Here is a 27164-nt window from a genome sequence, read left to right as displayed (position 1 = left end):
ATATTTATTCAGGATTCAGCTCTGGTTAACTGTAGAATTTATTCCAAATGAAGCAGCTCTGTGCCAGCTTAGAAGACAGGCTTCACATCTGTTATTGCATCTCTTCCCCACCTCTCATTTTTAGCATTTGACCTTTGCAAATCAAATTAAAGCAGAAGGGAGGGAGGGGGGGGAAGGGCACATTTTGAATTCAACCATTAATTCCACTGAAGCATGCACAGTCATTTAGCTGGTCGGCCCAGGAATCTATCCGTTTTGGCTTCAGCGTTACGGCTATTTGGGAAATGCATGGCTAGCTTGGCTGTAGTAGCTACAGTGGTGCCAATGGGCAGTTAGAGTCCTGCGGTGCAGGACAGACGGTGGAGACTAATGCAGGACACAGTAGCCAAGACTGGGAGATGGGATGGTGGGGAGAGCCAGGACTGGGAGATGGAGGCTGAGATGACCAAACAGAGAGGGAGGCCTCGAGCTCTGGTTTCAGGAGCAGATTTACAGAGCTGAACAATGAGGTAGAGATATACAGTTTACAGTTTACAGTTTACAACAGTTTACAGTCCAGCCAAACATCACAGCACCTCACTGCACTGACTGTGTCGCTCCACACTGGATTCATCAGGGAGACACTTTTGCATTGATCGCTTCTGACTATGTTAAAATTATAATTTCTATTTATTACAAAGTGGGTCTTGTTATTTTGTTGGCTCTTATTTATTATCCTATAATGACACTATACGCACCAAGATCATTGACGAGATCAGGAAAGTGGGTGACATCACTAAAAAGAAGTCAAAGGTCAACAGTAAAACTATGACCCAACACTGTGTGTGGTAAACATCCATCCAAACATCCTTCAACTTTGACTGTACTCACTGTAGTTGTTTTCACACAGTTTTCCTGTGCAATGAGGGATTATTAGCAACATTTCAGGTGCGCCAAATTTTTGTTTGTAACTCAAATAAGGGGTTTAGTCAAGTCAAATCTATTTTATTTATACAGCCCAAATCATAAATCACAAATTTGCCTCAAGAGACTTTACAATATGTACAGGAGACAACCCCATCTGCTCTTTGGCTCTCGAAGGGATCACTCTCACTGCAAGACAGACAGGTAATAGATGTCCAGGTTATAGAACAACCAACAGAATAAAATTACAGTATAGCTAATCCATCCATCCATCCATTATCCATAACCGCTTACTGTATCTCATTCGGGGAGGAAGGGGTGCTGGAGCCGATCCCAGCTGAAATTGGGCGAAGGCGGGGTACACCCTGGACAGGTCTCCAGACTATCACAGGGCTGAAACATAGAGACAGACAACCATTCACGCTTCAATTTAGAGTCAACAATGAACCTAACCTGCATGTCTTTGGACTGTGGGAGGAATCCAGAGAACCCAAAGAAAAATATAGCTAATCCAAATGACAAAAATTATACATAGCATGTAAATATGCATGAAGAATATGGATCTGGGAGGATGTCAAGCAGCTTCCAGGCATCGCCAAACAGGCATGAGTCACATGACCTCCTCTCCACCATGTAGACCTGGAAAGAGGACAGGCTACATAAACACACAAGAAGCAAAGAAGAAAATGATAGAGGAATTTTCCAGTCTAAAGCTTTCAGCTTCACCTAAAACCCATCATCAGGAGCAGTTTGATGTCAAGATGCAACAGTTGATAAATAAAAAAAAGAGTTTGCCTGCTGATTGAATCAGGCTGATGATGCTCTTGACTGGCAGAGTAACCCTAATCTCATATGCGTTACATATCAGCAGATCTTCTGGGAACCTGAACCAAATCTTAAAAACAACAAATTATCCAAATTAAATGAAAAATATGTTGTTCATTCAAATGTAATAACACAACAATACATAGACGTGTTCAGCAGGATGACATCATCTGTCTGACTCTTCCAAATCTTCCAAATCACTGCTGAAAAAATACATCTGTTTCATCATGTGACAACGTTATGGTTACGGTCCAGTTAGGTTTAGGCACAAACCCCACTTAGGTAAGGTTAGGGAACGATCGTATGGAGTCGGAGTAGTTTCCATGTTCAACCTGTGCGTGACTGAAATAAAAAACAATGTTAACTGACAGAAGGAAACAGGAAACAAACAGCGATCTCCTGTCTTAAAGTCGGTTGTGTTGTTGACCCAAACATCCAGCCCGACCTCGTCCCTGCGTGGACTTTATCGCTCTGTAACAACATCACCTGACTTCCTCCTTTGCTCCCGTCACAATAACTACAACCACAAGAGGGCGACATTGCTGCTGGTGTTTCTTGCCCAGTTGGACTTCTTGTTGTTGTTGTCAGTGATATCACTGTGGTCACCACCTTGGGGTTGGGAACCGGAGGGTGGGTGCTACGCTTCAGCGACTGCTTGAAGCTCTGATTACAACACACCCAGAGGGAGATGGACTTCATCGTCTGCTCAGGTAGACTTTAATCCACTATATCTTTACATAGCAAATAGTTGTTTGCTGCTATATTAATTCTCTGGTTATTGAATAGAGCACCACTAATGTCAGTGGGAAGCTTTACGTTTCTATCAGAGTTGAATGTCTGGTTGTGTCGGGGTTACAGGATTAAAACTTCAAAACTAAAAAAGGCTGGTTCTTTATTTGGTTTGCTTTATAGGATACAGTTTTGGAGGAAAGAACCAGGAAGAGAGGTCAAACTTGCCCAACAAGTGCATGTGTTGAGTGACAGGTGGATCCCCAGGAACCAATTTTGTGCCCACAGCTGTACAGCTAATGAATAATGTGCTATTTTCTTGATTTCTGAGATATTGGTTGTATAGTTAACGAGGTTGTTTAGTCTTCTGCATAATTGCATACACATTTATCAACCAAATCAGCCTGATATAGGCTATTGTGAGTATTTGGAAACTTTGGGTTTTTAGTGTCTGGTGATTGTTCTGTGTGTACGTGCCCAGGGACTGCAGATGGAAATTAGCTAATAGCCTCTCATTTTGAGATTAATGTGGTTGTTGTTGTTGTTTTGCATTGTCCTTGTTTATAAAACAATTTTGGATATGAATAGTCAAATGACAAATTAACACTTTCAAGTCAACAATATCTCATTCCCACCCTTCAGACATAGGATGGCCAACCGGGGAGAAAATAAGTAACCAGTGAAAGGAGCCTTGAAGAAGTCTTGAAGCCCTGCTGACTGACAGGCCTCGCCAGCACCACGTTGAGAAGCACTTATTTGGAGAGAGTGAGGAGGAGAGAAGATGAGAGGAGATGGAAGAAGATGTGGGGGGAGTAGAGGTGGAGGTTTGGGGGAGGGCTGGCTGGCTGGATGGAGAAGAGAGGTGTGGGAGGAGGTGGCCTCAGGCTGGGATTTACAGGAGGAACGCCAAGAAGAGTCCAGCCTTCTCTTGACTTGTGTTTTTCTCTGCTCTCCACTTTTGCTGGCAGTGCTTTAAGCAGGACGAGAGTTTATGCAAGCCATTTGAGACCGGAAGATACATAGATCAAATTTGAATATTTACATATATTTGCTTTGAAATACGAGGAGAATAACCAACACAGAATCCTACAACACCCACACAACTGACAGAAACGGTTAAGCCCGATTTATTTTCAGCTGTTTTCAAAAGCAAACTGCCCTTTTAAGCTATATATCAGTATTCAAATTTTAACTGACTGAACAAATATTCAGTAAATACAGGCTTTTTTAAAATTTATTTTTTAAATGTTTTTTATACAACACTGGGATACCCAGTGACAGATGGTGAAAGGGATGGACAACCATGCCAAGAATGTTACTACTTTCTGCTGTCCCCATTCCTATAATTTTCCGTTTCCATTCCCACTTAAATATCCTCCAACATCATCTGTAGCTGATTGTAAGTGTAGGAGCTACCACTAATTTGGTTGCTTACATTATTTAAATGTATGAATAATATTAAAGTTTTATTTTCTCATTCTTCTCATTCCCAGGGCATCGAATACCAACGCTTTGCCACTGCCGTCAGTGTGTGATACCGGCACACAAGGCACCCTTTAGCACCAGTATGAGACGCACCAGGCTTTCCATTAACTACAATGTAAACCCATCCGCGACAACAGTAGACGCAGAGAAAGTGCGCCGGGAGTGACTGTGGTGACGTTGTTTAAAGAGTTGAAAGACTAAGGGCAGAGGTGGATGAGTCCAACAAACACAAGACTTTCATCCAGGAGACCGCTGTTCGTGTTCGGTATGTTAGTTTCACTTCCATGTTACAATCAGCTGTGCGTTCCTGTCCTGTTTTCACAACGTTCAGTTTCACTTTCACTGTACGAACGTAGTAGTTTTAAGCACAACCATGTTGTTCTTTCCTAAACCTAACTATAGTGGTTTTGTTGCCTGGACCTAAAGTGACGGAAATGGGCGTGACAAAGCGGCGATATGTGTCGAGTTAGGGTGACAATGTGTTGTCGGGTCCATTCTCTATCACTGACTGATTTCTAAACTCTGCTCCCTGCTGTAAATGCAGTGCCTTAGTCCTTTCTCTAGAGATAAGTTAACTAGCACCAGGAATGCAATATCCTCTCAAACAAACTTTGACGATAGAACAAAAACAAAACACAGTTACCATATTTATCAAGCCACTTTGATTTAGAAATCAGTTCTAATTGTCCCAAAATCATCAAAGTGACAGAGTGAGGGTACATCCCTGTCTCATACAATATTACATTCCCAGACAACTAAACTTCATTCTTAATTTCATTTGGAGGGAAACATATTTTCTCCCGGATTGCGGTCACAGTTTTAATCATGTGGTTAACATTGTAAATTGAAACAAAACAACAAAACTTGGTAATATTTAGTAAAACATAATGGTTTGGCTTAAAATAGGTGTTTATGTTATTTAAATTACGTATGTAAATTAAAATAAGTCAACGTCTGCAGTGCAGAATCTGTTCAGGCAATAAAACTACTTGGTTAGGTTTAGGAAAAGATGGTGGTTTGGGTTAAAATAAGTATATTTGTTATGTAACTTACATGCATGACATTAACTAAGTATGCAAGTTACGCAGCAAAAGTACCTATGTTAAAATAAGTCAACGATGACTTGGTTTCACACGGGACACAAACAGCGGTCACATGGGTGAAAGTCCTTCAAGTTTGTTTGACCCGTCCATCCTACCCGACCTCCTCCTCATGCAGACTTTGTCTCTCCTCACACTACGTCACCTGACTTCCTTAGAGGCAGCCCTGCAAGAACCTGGCTCACGATTACATGGGTTATATACAAATTACAGTGCATTACTTTTCATGGGCATAAATACGAATAGTGAATGAGAACAGCCTGACCATGGAGATGGCAGATCAGAAAAAGACCATAATGCATTAGATTTTGGAGGGCACTGACAAACGATGCCGCCCCGCTGAGAAGGTTGTCAGATCAGAAAACACTTGTATGGGTCATCTTGGAGGGCAATCCCAAATTACTTATGTTTCTTCAGTCTGGACTTAGTTTAGGACGTGTTATTTTTATAGCATGCCAAAATAAACTCGAACCAGTAGTAGTAGTAGTTGTAGTAGTAGTAGTACCTGAAAGGTAGAAACTCCTTTGCGCATGCCTTGGCAAATGAGGACCAATGGAGCTACACACACTTTATAGTTAATAAGCTAAAGTCCTTCTGTACTTCTGTCCTTCTTTAACATTACCTTTCCAACTAAACCAAACAAGAAGTCCTGTGGGATCAGGCTCTGTGCCGCAGCGGTCCAGTCCTGTTTGTGGACTGTCTGCGTGGATACAGCGGTCACGCAGATGGCTGGACGGTTAGCCAGCTGCCTCTGCAGGTGTTAGCCACCTGTTGGCTCCAGAGGTGTCCAGGAAAAGAGCCAGGCCTTTGGGCTGTGGAGGAGAACAAGGGCCAGGGGAGATGCGGGTCCTCTGGGTGGAGGAGATGGACACATGAGGGGCCACTGTTGAATTTGGCAAGATGATGCTATTTAACAGAATGCTGTACACTGACCAGTAGACGAACACAGATAGAAAGAAGATAATGTGGAATGCAGTTTGGAAGTCTGCTCAAAACGCTGACACTGTATATAATTTAGCATTTAGATTTGTTTTTCTTTGCAGTCATGGGGATTTAGCTGTTTTTCTTATTTGCTCTCTGGACACATTTGGCACAAATAATACCTTTGTATTTCTTTTGAGTTGTCAATAACACAATAATTAGACATTCGTTACAACTGTACTGTCTCAGACTAACTAGGTAGACAAACAAAAGCGAGAGAGAGAGAAAGGAAGAAAAATGTTGCTTGGCTTTGTTTTTCTCAGCCGTATCATTAATCATCTAATACTGCTCTAAAGGGAAACACACGAGTATACAGCCACCTGTTCCTTTTGTTGCTCATGTCTTCAAATGTATTTGAAATCAATGGAGGTCCAATCACCGCTGATCACAGACATGCACATTTTTTTGCATATTTGTGGAGGCTTTCGACGAGTTACAAACATGGAAGGAAACCATATTCCTGCTGTTAATGCCTAAATCACATCTGAAGCTTTATATGTGCTAACAGTGTGTGTATGCAAATCACTTGGAATTGATTTATTTATTTTGTAATTTGCACTCCTTTTTATTGGAATCTTGATTATTGTCTATTTTAGCCAGTGGCTAGCCAGTTAGTACAGTCACAGGAAGAGGGTTTCAGGTATGATCCGTCTTGACCCTACTGTGTGGAGTTTGCATGTTCTCCTCTTGTCTTCCTTCTACATTCCAAAGACATGCAGGTGTTAGGTTACTAACATTAAGTGTTGGCATCGAGTGTGTGTGTACGTCACATCGCTTGTAGTCCCTCCATGCTGGCTGTCTCTTTTACATGTCAATTCAGCTCTGTTACTACCTCCACTACCTCCTTAACGGCGGAACAACACTGTACCCCCATTCCATGTTTGTACCTTTTATATAGAGCAGTGGGGCGGGATAATGGTGCAACAGTCCTGCCTTGAACAAGCTGTGTGAAAGGGGCCTTTGTGATTGCCTGGCAACCTGTCCAGGGTGTACCGCACCTTTTGCCCAATGTCAGCTGGGATTGGCTCCAAAAGATATGGTTGAAAGCTTCAGAAATGGCAAGAAAGAATCTTAATAAAATATGTTTTTTGTGCGCTCTCCTACGAATGTCAAGCAAAACGAGTGATCAGTACCCCTGCAGTGCAAAACCTGTTTATAGGTAACAAAACTACTTGGTTCGGTCTGGGAAAAGTTTGTGATTTGGGTTAAAATAAGTATGTTTGTTACTTACGTAACTTACGTGCTTAACTAACTAACTTCACACGGGACACAAACAGCAGCCTCATGGGTGAAAGTCCTGTGTTTGTTTGACCCATCCCTCCACCTTAACCTCCTCACTATGCAGACTTTATTAAGTACAAACAGTGAACGACAATTGCCCGATTACAACAATTCTTTTGGTTACAGTCCTCTCAATCAACAGAAAAGATGACAAACACTTTGCTCTTCAAATTATTACTATAATCACAACTAGTGCAGTGCCCATTTGGAGCTCGTGTCCATCCGGAACGGGCCGATTGCTTGGACCCCAGAAGTGCTGTTTGCAGCGTTGTATGGCTGCTTGCACCCGCCAAGTGAAAAGTTGACTGATTGAATGATTCTCAAGATATGCAATGGACAGTCATACATACATACTACATACATATGAAGACAGACAGACAGATTCCTTCCTTTATAATTAGATGATGCTGCTATGGTCACTCAGACATCCTATCTGCACGTCTACCAAATGTTGTTGCAAAAGCACAAAGTGTTAAGGAGGTATGACATTTTTTTGTAATATAAGCCCTGCCCACAGTATTTCAACTAACTTTGAGGGCTGGCTATAGCAAAACTGAATGGAACATCAAAAATCTAAAAAAGTTACTTTTTACTTGCTTTTTTTAGCTTGGTCCAGAGATGTTCTGTACCAAATTTGGTGACGATTGCTCAAAATTTGTAGGAGGAGCAGTGAAAAAAACTGATTAAGACACAATTCAAAATGGCGGAAAATACATCTATATGCAAAAGGGTGTTAGATTCATCTAGACCCACAAGATCCTGGAAAAAAAAAAAGTTTCAGAGACGAAGGGTTGAAAGGTTACAGGCCAGAATGTAAAGATCATTGTTATAGTGCCATCGTCTGGCCTAATTGCACCACATTTGACGCTGCATGCCCTTGAGTCCCCAGCAATACACCCGCGAGATATTCGAAGGACATACAGACAGACAGGAAGATGGACAGACGGACTCATTGTCAGATTCATGGTGTAATAGTAAGACAGATTATGCCTTGAATTGCAATGTTTCAAATTTGCAAGTAAGCAGGTTAAAACATGGTTGTTTTGCGTGGCAGAAAATTAAACATTTTTGAGGAACTACTTTACAAGTAGTGTTTTCTATCAGGATGTGCAGCAATCCCAACAAGCTCCACAAAACATAATTAGTGCGAGGTATTACGTTAAAGATGGTTCGGTTTAGGTAGACGGTTCGGAAACATCGCTGGGTCTAAATTGTAGTTTGCTTAGGGGTGATGTATTTCATTTTGTGTGAGGTATTGTAATGGGAATACATTAATAGTAAATGAGTGTGTTGATGTTTGATTTTAGTTGATTTGGATTTGCAGCAGTGGTCGTGAATCTGATTAATTTAAAGTGGAAATGTGTGATAATTGGTCAAATTTGCAAGCATTAGACCATTTTAGCGAAAATAAAATGAATTCATGCAAACCAATGGTCATAAATTCCTGGAAGGACTGCGTACTTCTGATGTTTGGTCCTCCTTCTACACGTCTCGACTTCTTCATGAATATGGTAAAAAAAGATTTAGAATTTGGGATGAAAGCAGTGGAGCATTTTATTATTGCTGCCTATTATTCCCTGTACGCTGAGAAATCTCCACGACAGACGAGGGAAGCAGGGAGGATATATAAAACTGGAAGTGTGTGTCTGTATGTATGTGTGTGTGTGTTGGGGAAACTGATGGTTAAATGTATACTGTACTAATGCACTTTCCTCTCTTGTCCTCCCCTATTCATTAATATAGATATTTAAAAAAAGCACATTATGCAAATCCTGCTCCAGATTAGATAGCAGAGCTGGTAATTTGGTCTGAAACATAATTTTGTACACACTAACGAGTCACCTAAGGCAAAACAGTATATTTCAACTTGGTTTAATCTAATTATAGAAACAAACATTAAAACTCCATTTGGAGTTTTCTCCAGGCTGTGTTGTGGCCTGTGGTGCAGATGAATGCTGGAAATTGCTCAGCTCACGCCACTTGTAGATGATTGCTCTTTCGTTTGTTCTGCTGAAACAATGGGAAGACACGACATCGCGCCGAACAATGAGCTAAAATGAGTCCGAGCAATAAGTGATTGTGACCAACAAATAATTACCCCCCGAATCTGCATTCAGAAGACTTGTGAAGATTCATGATTTATACATGACGCACCAAACAAAGTTGTTGTTTTTTGACCCTGCTGAAGACACAGTGGACCCAGTGGTGGTAAAATATTCATACATCTTCATTTGGATTGTGGCTGCTTTCAGCTCTTACTAGAGAAAGCTGGAGGAGGAGGTTGCTGGGGATAACAATTGGAGGATAGTGGATAGAAAGCGTCTGTCACAGTTGATCCTGTCTGGGATTCACTGTGCTCAAACCCAAACAATGACGCCTTCCTTCTGCCAAGAGATATTAAATACAGTAATTGCCTGTCAGAGCCGCTTCATTCGACCGTCCCGCCAGATGCCAGCTGAAGGGAAAACTCTATGAGAGAGGTAGTAGACATTTCTGAGGCCACCTTTGATAACCAGACGCCTGACAGTGCATCCATCCCATTTCCTTGAGTCAATGTGGGCTGTTTAATCGGGATTTGAGCTAATTCGGGGTAAGCAGAGCTTCAAGAGGACACGATATTTTCCCCGAAATCTCTGAAGGACTCAAGCAGAATTCCAACTTTAAAATAGAATAAACAAGTAGACAGATTCATGTAATGGAAATATCAATTGTGTTCTTTTGTTTAAATGAATCAGACGGAGACAAATGTGTCACTGAGAGCTGTAAACATGCTTTTCATATCAACACAGATATGACTAAAAGGGCAAATGAGGCAACAAAACCATGCAATTTCCTGTTCATATTTCCATATATCTCTTTGGAGAACTGACGATAATTCTGAATACTGATCTATCTACCAAGTGCGGCCTACGGCTATGAAAAGCTGCGGCGGTCATTCCTAGCTCAACAAGCTGCAGCTATTTGATTCTACTGCAAAGTACGGCCAAAATAAAAGTTGGGAAAAGTGTAACTTTTAGCGTCAGTGAGTCAGTAAACAGATCCTGTGACTCCTGTGACATGTTGACCTATAGTATGTTACAAAGAATTTCTTCCAGCCTGAAAAACATTAACACAACTCCCGGCTGCAGAAAATGTCAAATTATGATTGTTCATTTTCAAACTACAGATCTCTCTACAGATGCCATGCATGTTGAAGTACTATCTGAATTGGATCGCACAGCTTCTATTTAATGTGTTTGTTATCTTTCATAAACAAATGAGACAGTTTTATTGTGGTCTGTTTGCATGTTGTACAGGGAACAAGTCGCGACAGCTTCTGTCTGTTGTACATCTTATTGTATTGACATATCCATTTTCACTAACAAAGACCACGCCAATAATTATATGGGTTTAGAATAATTCATTACATATTGAGGATGGAGGAGAGCCAAGATGATGTAGGAGGGAGAGATTAAGGGTCTGGAGGGAGGGATAAAGGGAATGGGGGGGTAGATGGGTAAGGGATGAGGGGAGGAATCAGGGTTGTTGACGGATGCATGGAGGAGAGTAATGTTGGACCGGTGTCAGCTGAAGGCAGGAAGATATATATACAGTATATATATATATATATATATATATATGTATGTCACATAACGTAAAAACACAAGACAACAAAACAAGTTAGCTAAGCTAACATTAATCCAATATTTGCTGATTATAACTTATTTGTTGAGCTAACAGATCAATGCTGTTGAGCTAGCAATCAGCAATAACTCAGCTGGTCCATTACCTAGCGTTAGTTCACCAACTTGTTGTAGTTTTAATTGACCCATATGTAAAAAAAAAAAGTCTCTCATCTACTCTACACTGATGGGTGGAAAGTGGTGCCAGCCTCACTGGTCTCTTTGGTCCTTTTGGTAAAGCAGTTAGGTGCTGAACAGGTCGACAACCAGTTACTGCCCATTTGGGGTGATTGTAAACAATAATCGGATAAGATGGCGAACCGTTATCCCATTAATTATGACCCAATGTCACGTCCATTGTTTTATATCTATGGATTTAGTTTTTATTTGTTTACAATTCACTTGTAAACTGGCTACTTGTGAAGCAATATGGTCGTACGCGTCCCCAACTCCAGTCTTGCATCGCAAGTATAGTCAGATTTTAAACAATGAGCAGCACACGAAAAAGGAATTCTTGGCCCAAATATCGACGGGCTACACGGAAACCCAAGATATATATACCCCCTTGCCCCCAGAGGCTTATCCATTGTCAGACGAATGGGTTCCAAAGTCAAGGGGAAGTGAACGGATCAGATGTGCTTAAATGCATTTGTGCCGAAAGTGGATGTGTTTGAGGCATGGTATTTGTTCCAGAACCTAGTTATAAAACTTAATTTGGTAAGGCTCTTGTTTGCTAATGGGGCTATGTGTTACCTGCTCATTCTCATTCCCAGAGCATAAATTACCTATAATTTGTCACACCCATCGGCAGGTGATACTACCGCACAAGGCACCCTTTAGCACCGGTATGAAACACACCGGGCTTTCCATTAACTCCAATGTAATTATATCTGCTGCAACAGTAAAAGCTCAGAGAAAGTGCCGTGGTGATGGACGGAACCAAAAACACAGGGCTTTCATCCAGGAGACCGCTGTTAGTGTTTCACTTTCAAGTTACAATCAGGTGATCGTTCGTGTCCGGTGTACACAATGTCAAGTAATATTTTCACTTTTCAAACGTCATCATTTTAAGCCCAACCATATTGTTGTTTTTTTTCATAAACCTAACTGGCTTTGTTGCCTAAACCTAAGCAAGTGTTTTTGTTTTATTCACAAGCACGTGTTTACTACCAACAAGTGCCGAGGGGTATGACAAAGCCTCAGTATGTGTTGGTGTTACCGGTTAACTCACTTTGAAACATCATCAGTTTGAAAATAGCTGTGCACTAACATACTTTATAACATTGTGTGAAACCACTGATAGGTCAAAACTTATAGAGTACTGTAGGACAACACCAAAAAAGTACAGAAATAGAAATGAACAAAGACATGTCCATTTCTGTATTTATCTCCACTGGACAATTTTACTGGGCTTCTGGTCAGCTCACAGTAAAATACTGCCAGCTACTACACCTGAGTCCGGTTTTTGACTTTACAATCACCCTCATCGTGTCCCCATGTTGCACCGTATAGGAACTATAATCCACTCATCTTTTCCAGGCTTGTGAAAGTAGCAAACATATATCCGTGGCGACAGTGGCGTGATGAGCCCGGACGCTATCACATCCTCCCTCCTCAGAGCCCTCAGTGTTTACGCTCAATCACTTCCCATCTGCCACTCTGTCACACACAGCAGACAGGTGAGGGAGATGATTCATTGAGCTTCCTTCAACCAGTGAGGCTCCAATGAGGGGAAGTGATTTAGTGCATGTAACTCATGGCAGTTATAGGAACATAAGCTTCAAGCACACTGTGGAATAGATTGCTGATGACAGGAGCGCAATTTAAATTCCAGAGGGGTGGCATGGATCATATTTGTTTCAATTACTTTGGATGTAAAATGGCTGGTGAGGCAGCTTTAATTTAGGCTCAGCCTGGGATATTTTCATTACAGATGGTTTGGCCAAGGTGAAGGTGGGAGTACTGACACAAGTCGTCTTTCTTTTCTACAGTATAAAACAAGTCTGACACATCAAACTAGCTTTACCAAAGAGCTGTTTCTGTTCACCTACAGGCTTGAATCAGAGATGCTGGAGACACAAACACACACACCCTCCCTCTGATGTTCCTGAGACATTGGCAGAGCCTGTATTTGATCGCCATGGGTGCACTCACTGGGTGGCCATGTACCAGCTGGAGGAATTATTTTAAAAGAGGACACTCAGTTGCTCAGTTTGCAGTGACATGTACTGTACCATGAACCCATATGTCCTTTTCAAATTCAGTCATCTCACTACAATCAGTCTGATCTCTTTGCTAATATTTATATAAACAACTTAAGCTACAAAAGAGATCACAAACTAACTCTATCACCAGCTCTGCAGAGCATTTTTAGCCTCATTTAGTGGACTGTTTTGGTTTAGTCTAAGCCCCCCTCTGCAACCTGGATTCAACAGCAAGCAGCTGTTTCCAGCGAGAAAGCTCTAAAAACCCCACTGTACACTACTACTACTTGGCATCACAACAAAACTACTTGGTTAGGTTTAGTAACATAGATCGTGGTTTGGGTTAAGTAACGTTTGGGTTAAGTAACGTTTGTGTACCTCCAGTTACGTAGCCTACGTTACATACAAGTCAAGTACTTTACATAGCGTACTTAAAATATATCACCGTTGACATGTGTTTTTTACACAGCATCCTGAGTGAAAGTCCTGTGTTTGTTTGACCCATCCATTCGCCCCGAACTCCTCCCTACACAGACCTTGACACCCTTTATACAATGCCACCTGACTTCCAGAACAGTTTCTCTGACCGTCTAATATTGCTATGGATGAGTTGGAGTTACTAGAAAGCCCGGTGGGCCTTGTACAGACCGGACTGGAGTAGCACTAAAAAGCATGAACATAATAAAAAAAGCCGAATAATTCTAAGAGTTTGTTATGTGTTGAGTTAATGTTTTGAAATTTGACTGTTCGCAGTTGTTGTTTATGTGCATTTAGTTGGTTATTTGTATCGAAACAGACAAACATTTTCTCATCCCAACTCATCACTTACGACCACTTTGACACAACCCTCGGCGCCACTTTAGGTTTTGGCATCAAAACCACTATAGTAACCCTCGGCATCACTTAAGGATTAGGCAACAAAGCCACTAAGTTAGGTTTAGGAAAAAAAAACGTCATGGTTGGGATAACAACTACTATGTTTGTAAAACAATGTTTAACGTTGTGAACACGGGACATGAACGAACAGCTGATTGTAACGTGAAAGTGTTGTTGGAACCATCCGTCTCCCCTCCCCTCTCGCCCGCCCAGAGATGAAGAACACACACATTTGCATACACACTCTTACAGAGACTGTGTGCAGTGCCTGCTGTGGACAGCAGCCTCAGATATGAGATTACACATGAATCAACATCACACCAATCTGAACACACAGCCACACACAAGTACACACACAGCGCACAGAGAAGATAATACAATACGAAGCAGCTCACGATGACATAAGCTTCTCAACAACACACATCACGTACAGTACAGACACACACAGACGGAGTTAAGATACTTTCACCCTTCCTTAATACAGATGAAGTAGACAGCTGTCTTCAGTACCAGCTTTATGATTCTAAACTAAAACTAAGGAGGGGATTCACTTGCATTTGTCACAGCCTTGCTGTTGATGGGTGTGTGTTTCAGGAGCTGCTCCCTGCCTGATTGATCACCTGCGAACGATCACCTGCAAGATCAAGCCAGTCCAGATTTCTATTTCAGCCTCAGTCTCCCTCAGTCAAGCTTTTGTCAGATTGGCTTGTGTTCATGCCAAGCTCTCAAGCCACTTGTTCAAGCCTTGTTTCTGAAGTGGAAAAATCATTTAAGAAAATAAACAGTGGAGAAATTCATATTTTACCTGCAGTAATATTGCTTCAGGTGGTATTATTCACCTCACTATAGTGGCCTGGCTAGGTCCTACCTTGCGAACATGTTTATATTGATAAGTTGCACAGTTTAGTACAGCCCACTAAGAGTTGAATGTGGTAAAAAAATATATTTTCAATAGAAAATGATTTGTATGAAATAAAAAATAAGCACTCAGGAAATACATTTAACATTAATATAATCTATAAAATAATAAAAAAATGTATGTAGAGATTTATGAACTTGGCCTGCAGGCCAGACGTGGGCCTGGTATAGACTGACATTTCACACAAACTGTAGGATGGATTGGTTCCGACATTCATGTTCCCCTCAGGATGGATTGTAATAACTCTGGCGACCCTTTGACTTTTGCCCTGGAGCCATTTTCAGATAGAAGTTTAATTTGTCCAAAACTTTCAGTTTATAACCTGCAAAAATATTCATCCTAAACTGCGATGGTGAACATGGTATACAGTATACCTGCTAAACATCAGCATGTTTCCTACTTTGAGACACACACAGCGAGGTGCAGACCAGTGTGAGCTTTAATGCAATCATGCAAGTCCATCATGAACACCACGCTTTATTCAATGTTTTCGGCTATCTTTCGGAGGCTGTTTCAGGTTTCCTTATATACAACAAATTGATTGTCATGTGATCGATATATAAATGGCAATAAAATAATACGATAATTAGGTTGAAGCCTCATGTCCATCGATGTCTTATGGCCCTTTCAGACAGGATGTGGTTTGAGTTGTGCTCCAGAGCGTCCAAAAAAGTCAACGTTTTCTGAAAAAAGATTGATGTAATTATTTCTAAAAATGAAATATTCTGCCTTAATCCATTTTTGTTGGCGTTTAGCCTTTCAAAAACAACATTTTCACTGCAGTCAAAAACTGTTTGTTCCCGCTTGCCGCACACAAAGGGAGGCATGCACCTGTATTAACAAGACAGTCTAGCAGCAATCTAATAACACAATATATTACATACAGTATATACAACCACAACCAAAACAAATCTATTTTTGCTATGGTTCCCGGCAGATTAGTAAACCTTGCTCTCTGTTGTTTAGTAGTGGTTACAGTGTTGACAGGAATGACATTTGAGGTATACCAGTCAATCAGAAAGTACTTTCCATGGCCACTGTATAAAGTCTGAGAAGAATGGAGCTGTAAGTCTCATTGCTGTGCAGTACAGTAGGTGTGTCCTACTTTAAACTTTACCGCCCTCTGATGAAATATGCATGGCCCAGCCCACATAAATGTTTCAAAAACTCCCCGGGACTAAATTACTTTCAAGTTTTGGAGTGAGCTGGACTGAAATGAGGCTGTCTTTTGAACAAAGCAGAGATTCACTTCAGGAATTGTGATGTTTGGGAGAGGCTCAGTGAGAAGCAGGGCTGTGAGGACGACATGTGCCTCGCAGCTCTGTTTTTATTATTGAAGGATTTAGAGGTTTAGTAGAAGAAGAAGGAAGTGGTGCAGGCTCAGTTGAAGGGTTTGTTTTCGCTCGATTTGTTCGTTCGATGAGACTGAGACACGGGGCCGTGTGTGTTCGGAACAGGGACTGGAATGCACAACTAATTCCCTATTGCCAAGGTTTTTTCTCTTACTTTATGTCTCTCAGGAGGCCAGATCAGGTCTCTGAGTTAGTCTTTTCAATTTGAACACAGAAATTCATTTTTCACATTGGGAACAGTAATCTAAAAGAATAACCTGAACTCAAAGGTCCACTTACTAATTATCAGGAGCTTTCGATCGCATCTTGCAGTCTTCATCCCTGTCATCACAAGATTGAACTTTCACATGAATCTTGTGTTTAGGCATCTCAAAGCACTGATTTAAGGTTACGGAAAGATGATGGTCTTGATTAAATACCTAAAACCAAACCAAATGCAAACTCCATGTGCTGATGAAGACTGTGAGAAGCGGTTGAAACCTCCCAAAAAGGTTACTAAGTTGACCTTGAGATTAATTTTTCACACATACTGAGGTCAAGAATGAACTTTCTTAACCAATATCTAAGCTGCAGCAGCCACTCCTGAGCTCAACAAGCTGAGGCCGTTTGATTCTGCGGCGAAGTGTAGCCAAACTAAAAGTTGGGAAGTGAGACAGTACCCGCAGCCAATCAGTAAACAGATCTTGTGACTCCTGTGACATGTCGACTTATGTTACAAAGAATGTCTTCCTGCCTGAAATGCATGAACACGCCTCTCGGCTGCAGAAAACATTTAATTATTTGCATCAATGCCTGGTATGAATTCAGTGTTAGACTGATAATCAAACTAAATTTCACTTAATTTTTCGACATCATGTTCATGTTAGCCCATTTCTTGGATTGTTTGCTTGCGCCCTAACCAAACAGTACCAAGTGATGTGTGCATCCCACCCGTCAACACGGAAGCTGTGGTAGTGGTTGCTTGGAGCAGTTCATGTTTTTCACAACCATCAAATAAATATGTTGAAATAAGTGTTCTAAATAACAACCTGTACAGCTTTGTTGATTCTATCTTTATACATGTTGCCATTTTACACAGATGTAGCTAGTTAGCTATCTATGAAGGAAGATGCCCACTAAGCAAAGATACGTCCGAAAGACGTCAATTTAACATCTTCGTCAACAGCCCAAAACGTTTAACTATTTATGTCCAAGTGACATCCTTACATGGTTAAAAATCTAAGTTTTTATAACGTCATTTCAGACGTCTTTTCAACGTCAATTACAGACGTCCAAAGCACAGCTTCATACGGTTCAGAATGAAAGCTTTATGACGTTTTTCTTGAACTAATTTCAGACGTCCCCACTGCACTACACTTAAACCAACTTCATTACTTAATTTCTTTAATTGTAAATGAGGCCGGAGTCTCATCCTGTCTTCCCTAGCTATCAGCTTTATTGAATTCCATGTTTTGGTCATCAAGCCTTATTGCTCCAAGGTTGGATGACCAAAACATGGTATCCAATAAAACAGATTCTAATGAAGGCAATGTGCAGGACTACAAAATTGTAAATACAAATTTGATACCTAATCTCCTCAGATGCACCTATCCAAGACATACAGTTGTGCCGATTTTTTAGTAGCCTTATTTACAACTGGAAATGTGTGACATCTTATATAGATGACATTGTTTGAAATGGCAAAAGAATACTTTTTACTTTTATACTTTAATGAACAAATATAAACTCCCCTCAACTGGAACTGTTAAAGAACAAAGGCATTAAAAGTGGTCCCCATTCTTAAGCCCGCCTAAAAAGCTCTGATCGGTCAATTTGTCCTACTTACTGAACAAATTGGAGATGGGTGGTGATTTAGTGATCTGGAACTAGACTAAGTGGTGGTAGGGGGAAAAGCAGTATAGACTGTAAGATACTTTACTTAGTACTTACCTAACAAACTAATACTACTTAATAACTTACTAATGTCCTTTAGCAAAGATGAAGCCCCGGTTCATGGAGATGGAGCCTCAGTACAATTAGGAAATTAGGATTATAAACATCACCTCCTTGAATTTGAGCAAAAAGCTTTATTATAAAAACATGACACTTCCTGGACTGGAAAAATGCTGGCAGAGAACGCAACACATTAAGCAATTATGTGTCCTCCAAAACATACAGTATTTGGCAAAGTAAATTATTAGGGTGTTTTGTAGGTATTTTGAGTCATTACACCTTGGCAGTCTTTAGCCAAGGTGCTCGCAGCAAGAACCCCAAACAGCCACAGACGAGAGTGAGATGTCCCAATTGTCCAAGGCCAGAATGGAGTTGATGCGTGAGCATTGACACCAGCCTGGTTTCCCTGTCTGCCCGCTGCAGTCGCGGCACGACGAGATGACGGGCCAGTCAAAGGGGAGATGACTGCGATGGTTGAGCTTCAGCCCCCTCTCTGTCTCCTGTGATCATTGTTGGAGCAGGAATGAAAGCTGTCAGCTCAGTATTACCTGCGAGGACTGGCAGCAGAGGGAGGGAGGGCGATACAAGGAGTAATGACACAGGATGGAGGGAGTAGAACCGTGAAAATGATTGTGTACTTCTTCACCTCAGGGGCTTTCAACTGGAGACGATGGGCTAAGTAGAGAGTCTGATAGGAGAAATGATGGAAATGACAGCGGAGGGATCGTGAGGCGGCCAGTCTCCACTGTGTGAAAAACAATAACACGGCAGGTGCCTGGGCCAAACGCCACTGTGTGCTGTGATTTCACAATGGTAAAAAGCCCTGCAATGTGCAATGTTCTCACCTTTCCTAAACAGCATGTATTCCCAAAAATTGACTTGATAAAGTATTATATTATTCATAATAGGGTTTCATGAACTCAGCAAGAGGTTGAGAAGAAGTTATTTGAAGTCTATTTTCTAGACCATGGAGGGAGCTTCAACTACTTAGTACATGATATACCTGGAGTGTTTTTCATATTTAAAGTTCAAGCATCATGGTGATGGAACCTTTTAGTTTTATATTAGGTTATGCATTATGTGTGCATGGTTATGATCTTAGATTGTACAATATAATTTTCGGGAAAATACTTTATCTCACCAGTAGGTCTTCCAAAATATAAAACCCTGGATGTGTTACCATTCAGAATCTGTTGCAAACCCAGCTATAGGTGGTGCTGTAGCTCTTTTTTCCTGTCTCAAGCTTGGTATTTGGTAAATATATTCAGCTTGTGCACTAGTATTTTTTTGTCTGATCACCAATGCATTCTCCAAATCACACCACATATGGCATGCACATCAGCTAAGGGATCATACTGTATTTGGTGGGAATCTGACATAAGGTTGCATTATGACTCGAGGGTACATCGGTCAAATGTCACCGAATTGGGGGAAAATCTGATGGTGGTTTGCTTTAAAAACATTTCAAAAAAATATATATACCATCACTCTCCCTTAACTTTCCAAAGACATCCAGTTCATATGAGAATACCAATTCAGCCATAAATTCTCGGCAGTTTTACTGCAGCTCTGGGGAGAGAGTAATAAAACCGGAGAGATGTTTGTTGGGTGGTTAGAATACCTCTCCACTCAAATCAGACAGACCTCACTGTTCTGCTGTCAGGCTGGCAGCAGTGTTATTCCTTCTGAATGAGCCTCCTGTAGCAGTTAGCCGCTATATCTAGAATTGATGTTAAATAGTGCAGTGGCTGCTCAGAACGCGTACCCGTTCGCAACAGGCCGATTGCTTGGATCCTGGAAGTACTGCTTGCAGAACCGCTCATTCCTCATTGACTCCAGGGAAGTGAGGAAGAGTTCGGTTGTAACGTTAGTATATCCAGCATCCGGCAGCAAAAGTGAACTGCTGTCAGTGAGCTGCAGCCTGTAAAGGCCCGCTGTGGACGACATGTTCGACTCAGTCCGCAGAGCCCTGAATCCCCCTCCCCCCGCTGCAGCACAGAGCGCTATAACTTGTTTATTCAAAGTTTATTAATATTGAACATGCCGACATTGCAAAAACTCTGACACTGCATGTCCTTGGATCCCCAACAATGGACCCGCCAAGTGTGAGGCAGAACGGATGAACGGTTCTCTAGATATGCAAAGGACACATATACATAGAGTACACACACACAGTGATTCCTTGCTTTATAGTATATATATATTGCTGAAGTACTACCCCTTGCTTCCAGTCTTTATGCTAAGCTAAGCTAACTACATATTGACTCCAGCTTTGTACTTAACACACAGACATGAGATTGATATCCATCTTCTCATATTACTCTCAGAAAGAAAGTGTGTTTCCAAAAATGTCGAACAATGAACCAAAGTTTTTGGTCAAGGGGGAAATAGATGCCAGCTGAAAGGTCAGTGCCAGGTATCACCATGAATATCCAACCAAGTGTTGTGACAGTCCGGCCTGAGTTATCTTGCTCTGGGCCAAAGTGCTGGATGGATGAACAAAAAATTGACACACTAGACTGATTGAAATTGCTACTGTTAAGCCCCACCAGCTATACGGATAAAAAGTAAATCTAGAAGTCTGTTCTAAAGTCATTCAGCTGTTCCTTTATTCCAGTCAACATACAATGGTGCTGTAGCATTTACTGTGTAGCATTTAATTTCACAGCATAGCAGTGATTTAATGTAGTCGAGCATCAAGCAGTTTCCTAGTGTTTGTGACATTTGGACTGTAAGGATGCAGACTAAAGCTGGCAAGGCCCATGGGTTTTCATCTTGGCCCTTCCACTATTAAACAGCCGAACACAACTCATCAAGATTCCTCAGCCAAAGAAGTCTACGTTTCATGCTGTTACTCTCTTTTCCTTTGTCCCCTCTCTCTAGCTCCCTGACACTTGAGCGTCTCTGCCGCTATCTTTACAGAGTGGCTACCAGTCTCTGAACCAGTCACCCAGAACCTATAGCCAACTGCTGTGTGTCATCAGTAAATGTAGACTAGGTGTCAGGGTGACTGGAGAGTAGGAGGATGTGTTGCTCAAAGTGCAGTCGCTGTGATGAAACAACCTTGGCTTCAACTGTCAAACTTTTTGCAGCACATGTTTGGTGTTTTTTCGATGTTGCATAGATCACCTTTGCTATGTGCTGTGTGAAAAGTACTTATGCTGTTCTCTGCTGTGCTGTCTGGCATTCTGGAGACACTCACAGAACAGAAAACATAACAGGGACATTCCATCATCGATCAAATGTTTGGAGCCCTAAAAGCTGTTCTTTAGTTATGCATTTCACAACTGAACAAAGACTTCCTCACCAAGCAACTGCTTTGAATTCAGAATGAATTCATGTCCACCCCTTTCATGCAGTGGGTGATTAAATTGAGATTACAGTAATGGGCCCCTTGGCTACATTTTTTATGGGTCCCCTACCATCACTTATATTACCCCCCAAAGAAGAGACATCAGAGTAATGCAGGGACACATTTCAAGTAATAGCCTTCTGGAAATATGACAGACCTTAAAGCTGCAGTAGGCAGAATGTTTTTGGCATCATTGGGCAAAAATGCCTTAATAACCTTTCAGCATATTGTAATTTAAGTGTTCTGAGAGAAAACTAGACTTCTGCTTCTCCTCATGGCTCTGTTTTCATAGGTAATTTCAGAGAGAGCGTTCCTATTGGCTGTGGCCCGGCTGGTGGGCGGTGCTTGATATTTCCTCAACAGGTCTCAACATGGCTGCCGGGTCACAAACTTTCTCCTTTTACAGCTAAACAGTACACTACAAGATGATTCTGAAAACATTTGAGGAGAGAAATAAGCATTACAGTAACAGAATATTGATTTATATTTGATCAGCGTGGCCTAGTTTGACCGTTTGATCGGAGTTTGTGAGTGATTGACAGCTGGCTCTTGACCATTTTATAATAATAACTTGTTTTAATCATATTTGCTCCATTTCTAGCAGCTTTTACACACAGGTGACAAGAGACACACATTAACACACACACACAGCAATGTCTTACTTCCAGCAAATCAACACAATATGAGCTCAGACCCAAGATTCACATTAAAACTAAGTAGGGTGCAGTTACTGAGTGTATATTAATACGAAATATTGATGTGAAGAAAAAAAAAAGTTTTACAATTTAAATCTTCAATTGCAAATTCAAATCAGTACACATGGGAGAGAGACCTGCAGCATAGAGATGACCAAGATAAACAGAAAAAAAACCCAAACTGGTGCAAAAAACATAGATATTTGCGAGGGCAAATCATCAGTATCCAATCTGAGTAGCAACTAATCCTGCCGGTCAGCTTGACTGATGGGCGGCAAGACATCTCCTCCATCCATGAGCCCTGGGGTCTCATCAGCACATTGGACAGCGATTGTGACACTTCATGATGAATATTAAGATCCGCCTATGCAGCAGGATACAGACTGCATGTACTGATCATCTTCGACCTTTATCACAACTGATCCAGGCATTATTTTACATCCATCAACTGGGATTTTCTCAATTGATTTTAGTCTGATGTTCACATTTGAGCATCATGGCATCACATGTGACAGCTGTGGGGAATACAACATCAGTAAGACAGTGAGGACCCTTGACAACACCAGGAACAGACAGCATCATCTGGGTCATGTCTAGATGGTACCCCACAATTTACAAAACTCTTACCCGGAGTAAAACTCGTACTCTTAACCCGCAAGAGTTTTTGCAACTAGTGTGTTACCATCTCGACGTGACCCATCATCTGTCTGTGAACACCAGAGCAAAACCTCTCACAGCATCGACTGGGAAGAGGTCAAAGATTATCAAGCAGGATAACACCTCCCTAAATTAAATGAACCCTTATGCATAATGTTGGTAGGAATGCAAGCTTTTTTTTAATTTTTTTTTATTTTGGAAGTTCAACCTCAGCTCCAGTTTATAACAAAGTGTGTAGCCAGAATACAGACACTCAGACGATGGTATGTCATCAGAGATTAAGGAGACATGCTAAACTGAAATTCTGGCTTCTCCGACAACAATGCTAGAGCCAGTATGTTCTTCTTTGAAATTTCCATTCCGGTCCGAAACGTCTGTTTTTGTTTTGGCTGTTGTGATCCCGTCCACTGCCCATTTTGACAGCCCGTTGCTACATATGAAACAAATTGGCATGCAAACACTAAACAGCCATGGAAGCAAGCAAACGAACTAGATCAATAGAGATGACATTATGTTAAGATTCTACCTGACCTGAAAAGCCTCAGCTCATCTCTCTGTGGTCCGTGTGCAGCTGGGTCATCAAGGCAGCGAGTATTTGAAACACACAGCCGGTGAAGTGATTCGGACTACTGCTGATGGCCAGAAGCTAACGCTGTGATACTAACACACGCTAACTGCTATCAGTCACACCAGAGGAGCGGACGGGCCATGGCTCCAATGTTTACAATTTAGACTGGTGTTACCCATTGTAAAATGCTAGTTGTCATATTGTTCCTTTAAGGACAAAAATGTCCCCATTAAAACCCATCAAAACCACAATGTTGGATCCCACGCCCATTACAGCATAAAATCATACCTTCTCTTATATCGGGCTTTCAATCTGGAGCTTCAAAATTGTAGTTTTTACTATTTCCTACCACAGTGTGCAATTTTCTCCTGTTTGCCCTATAAGGCAAATACATGCTATGTTCCTGTTTTCCACAGGGGGCATTGCTGCTGTATTATGGAGCACTGCAGGGTTTGATGCAATGCATGAAAATCAGTGTTGTTGCTAATCATTGAAATGTCCCAGACTGTGAAAAATACCCCCCTAAATCATTTAGTAGACAGAAAATAATTCAATGTTTGTGGGATTTTTTTCTTCATAAAAAAAAAAAGTGGCATCAGGTAAACAAACTGATATTTAAGGGGTTAAAATTCTGAAATTGAATGAATATTTGATCGTTATGATCAGGACTGATGTTGGTTAAAAAATGTAACTCAGTGAAAGTGGAAAATAATATTAATATATATGATTTTTTAATAGTAGTTTTAGGAGGAGGACATTTTTTATCCTCTAAGGTGGGAGATTTTTTTGACATCAGAATTAATGTTGTTAATAATCAGTGACATATCACAGACTGTGAAAAACAAATTACCCCTTGCATTTACTAGACAGAAAATAATATTTTTTGTGTGTTTTTTTTCATAAAAACTGTCATTTAAAGGGATACAATTCTGAAAAATAATGAATATTTGGTCGTTATGATCGGGAATAAAGTTGGTTAAAAAAGATTTATCTCACTGAATTTTTTTTATGGCAGCTTTTTGAGATAGACATTTTCAGAGTAACTTTTTTAAAGGGATGCACAAGTGTTCAACTCTACATCTTAAAACATGCCACTAATAAAATTAAATATTGTACTAAATTTGAATATATGCGCATATAATTTCCAGTCATGAAACACCCTTGTTATGTCGTATAAGACACTGCTGAACATAATCACAACATTCCACTGTTGTTGACTGAGCTTTTAATGTATTACAAAATGATGCATGAATCTGTTGGTGGCATATCATATACATAAAATGTACTAATATTCCTTACAATCTAAAATTGAAGTAAATAGATGCGATTTACTTTGGGTCATCGGCTCAGTCGGGCAGTGGAGGAATCACAGAGACAGCCTTTTATCTCTAGTGTCCGTTGGGAGCGTACCTGTTCCAGAGAGGCTTAGCTGTAATGAGATAGGCTATTTCGCAGCATTCCCACTGTCTCAAATAACAAGGAGCACAGGGGGGCCAGTGCCCAGACAGTGCCCTCTGCTCCCCTATATCCTTACTCCAATGCTCCCTCATATCCTCCTTATTACCACCAATGCCCAGTGCCTAGGAAAGCAGCAGTCCTTTTAAAGTTCAGCACTAAATCACAGCTCTCAGCCTTCAAAGGAGTCCAGTTCTCCACTCGGGTCGCCTGTCCTCCTCAGGCAAAACAGAGGGATGAAGTAATTTCACAGCCAGTGACACAACATGTGTCACAGCACGCGGGCCACAGCCCTGGTGTCATTTTCCCTTTTGGCTCCAGGAGAGAGTTGCTGCTTTGCTGTCATTTTGGCTTTCATTACTTGTGTTTTTTTGTTCTTGAATGACATGGCTGGCTCTGACACATTACGGCTTGCCATGCCACTCTATTCAGCTGTGAAAACAGGAAGCTCGGGGCTTATGTGGGCCTGTATAAAACAAATTGTTCTGTGTTACTGAGCTGTGCGGTTCCACTCTATTTGGGGGTTTGTTGTGGAACTGCACAGCAGAAAATGATGTTGTGCTTCCCTTGAAGATTGTATTGTTTCTTAGAAAGTCAAGTCATGGTGTTTGTGCTGTGGACTAAAACTTCTGCAGTCATTTAGGTCACTGAGGAAAAGTTCTGGTTATTTACAATATGGTCTTATTGTCACATTTTGGGCTAAAAGACGTGCATTGGAATAGTATAGATGTGTTGGTAGGGGTGGCATCACATGGTGTGGAGAAATAAGGCCGGCTCAAATCTATTTTTTGATGATATGCGACTTCAATTGGATTTCTACAGATGCTCAGTCCAGACAACATAGAGGAGAACAACAGTCTTAATTTAAATATTCATTTAAATACAATGCACAGCTTCCTCCGTCGCTCAGTTTGTCTGGTGCAACAGAAGAGTTCTGCACCGCCACTTGACAGCACGATTGTTTGGAGGGCAAAATCATGGACAGTGCTGGCCCGCCCTATACGCTGAATATGCAATTGCGTCCGGTCCCATGAATCCTTTTATTATTATATTTTTTTTCTAAAGAAAGTTGGGAGACATGCAGCCAATCAATAGCAGTAGTAGTCCATATTTGATATGAATTAGCCTCGCTGACAGGAAATGAGCAGCACAATGTGAGGGGAGAGAGGAGAAATACAAATAAAATAGGAAGGAAAGCAGAGATAATATATCAATAAAGCATGCCTGAGATGACATCAGCTGCAGGTGGAATCATGATCGATATTCTTACAGGGTGCTTCCACTCCAGACAATGCTTGTGATTCCACCAGACGATCCGCAGCGCATTTCAGAAGCGGCTCTCCACTCTGATCCACTAGTCTGTTTTTGATGGAGCCGTGGCGCGCTGCACAGAGCAGATCGAGACGGGCAATATAACCAACAGGCACTCTATGTGAAATATAGGTACGAAATAATTATGAGGATTGAATGTATGTTTGACAACTAAAAAAAATCCACAAATGTTTGATCCGTGTCGTTCATGACTGGACTTTTAGCAGTATTAAATGTGTCCGTAGGCTTCAGCACAACAAAGTAGGAAATAACAGCAATAAACACATGTAGTGGTCCGTAGTGAATTCTGATGTAATATCCTGTTTCAGTGAACATAATAGGTCTACTTTCTATTCTATAGATAGCTGTCCGACAGTGAATGCACTGATAGTGGAGGCGTCCCATGTCAGTGATTGCTCAGTCCACTACACTAGACCCTAGAGCTGTGAATCTCCCTATAAAGAGTCCCATCTGAACCTACCATTAACTATGTACAGGCCTAAGGCTCGACAGAGATGCACTATCTCCTTGCCACTTTGATTTATTTCAGAGTCAAGGTTGTTCAGATGGGTGATGGTCGGTGTGGTAAACAGTAAAATCCTTTCTCGCGTCCACACAGCTGACCAGTCACTGCGTGGAGTGGGTGTGAATGTCAGATTGTCAGCTTTGTAAAGTTGCAGAAATGGTTGCACATATTCAGTGTGGGCCGAGGGAGTTCCTGAAGCTTTTCGACCATACATCAAGTAGTTCTAATGAAGTACTGGCACATTAAGGTTACCATAGGTTGCGAAAGAATATGATTTTCTTTAAGAACAGCGGTATGTTGTGAATACTCAATGCAACAACATCCCTTCGCTTCAAAAGTGGGACTATGTGC

The 27164-nt window shown here is 41.2% G+C and overlaps 1 long non-coding RNA gene across 1 annotated transcript; it reads right to left on the bottom strand.

Moving 5' to 3' along the window:
* Positions 1 to 3371: 3371 nt before the first annotated feature.
* On the bottom strand, positions 3372 to 23606 carry LOC119494723. Its single transcript, XR_005208279.1, has 3 exons — positions 23420 to 23606; positions 17068 to 17069; positions 3372 to 3384 (listed from the first exon to the last, which is right to left on the bottom strand). It is a non-coding gene; the product is annotated as an uncharacterized LOC119494723 (long non-coding RNA).
* Positions 23607 to 27164: the final 3558 nt, after the last annotated feature.

The sequence above is a fragment of the Sebastes umbrosus genome, chromosome 9 (assembly GCF_015220745.1).
Source record: "Sebastes umbrosus isolate fSebUmb1 chromosome 9, fSebUmb1.pri, whole genome shotgun sequence".
NCBI classification, from domain to species: Eukaryota; Metazoa; Chordata; class Actinopteri; order Perciformes; family Sebastidae; genus Sebastes; species Sebastes umbrosus.
Note: the sequence above shows the minus strand (reverse complement) of the source record. Positions and strands in the feature narration are given on the sequence as shown.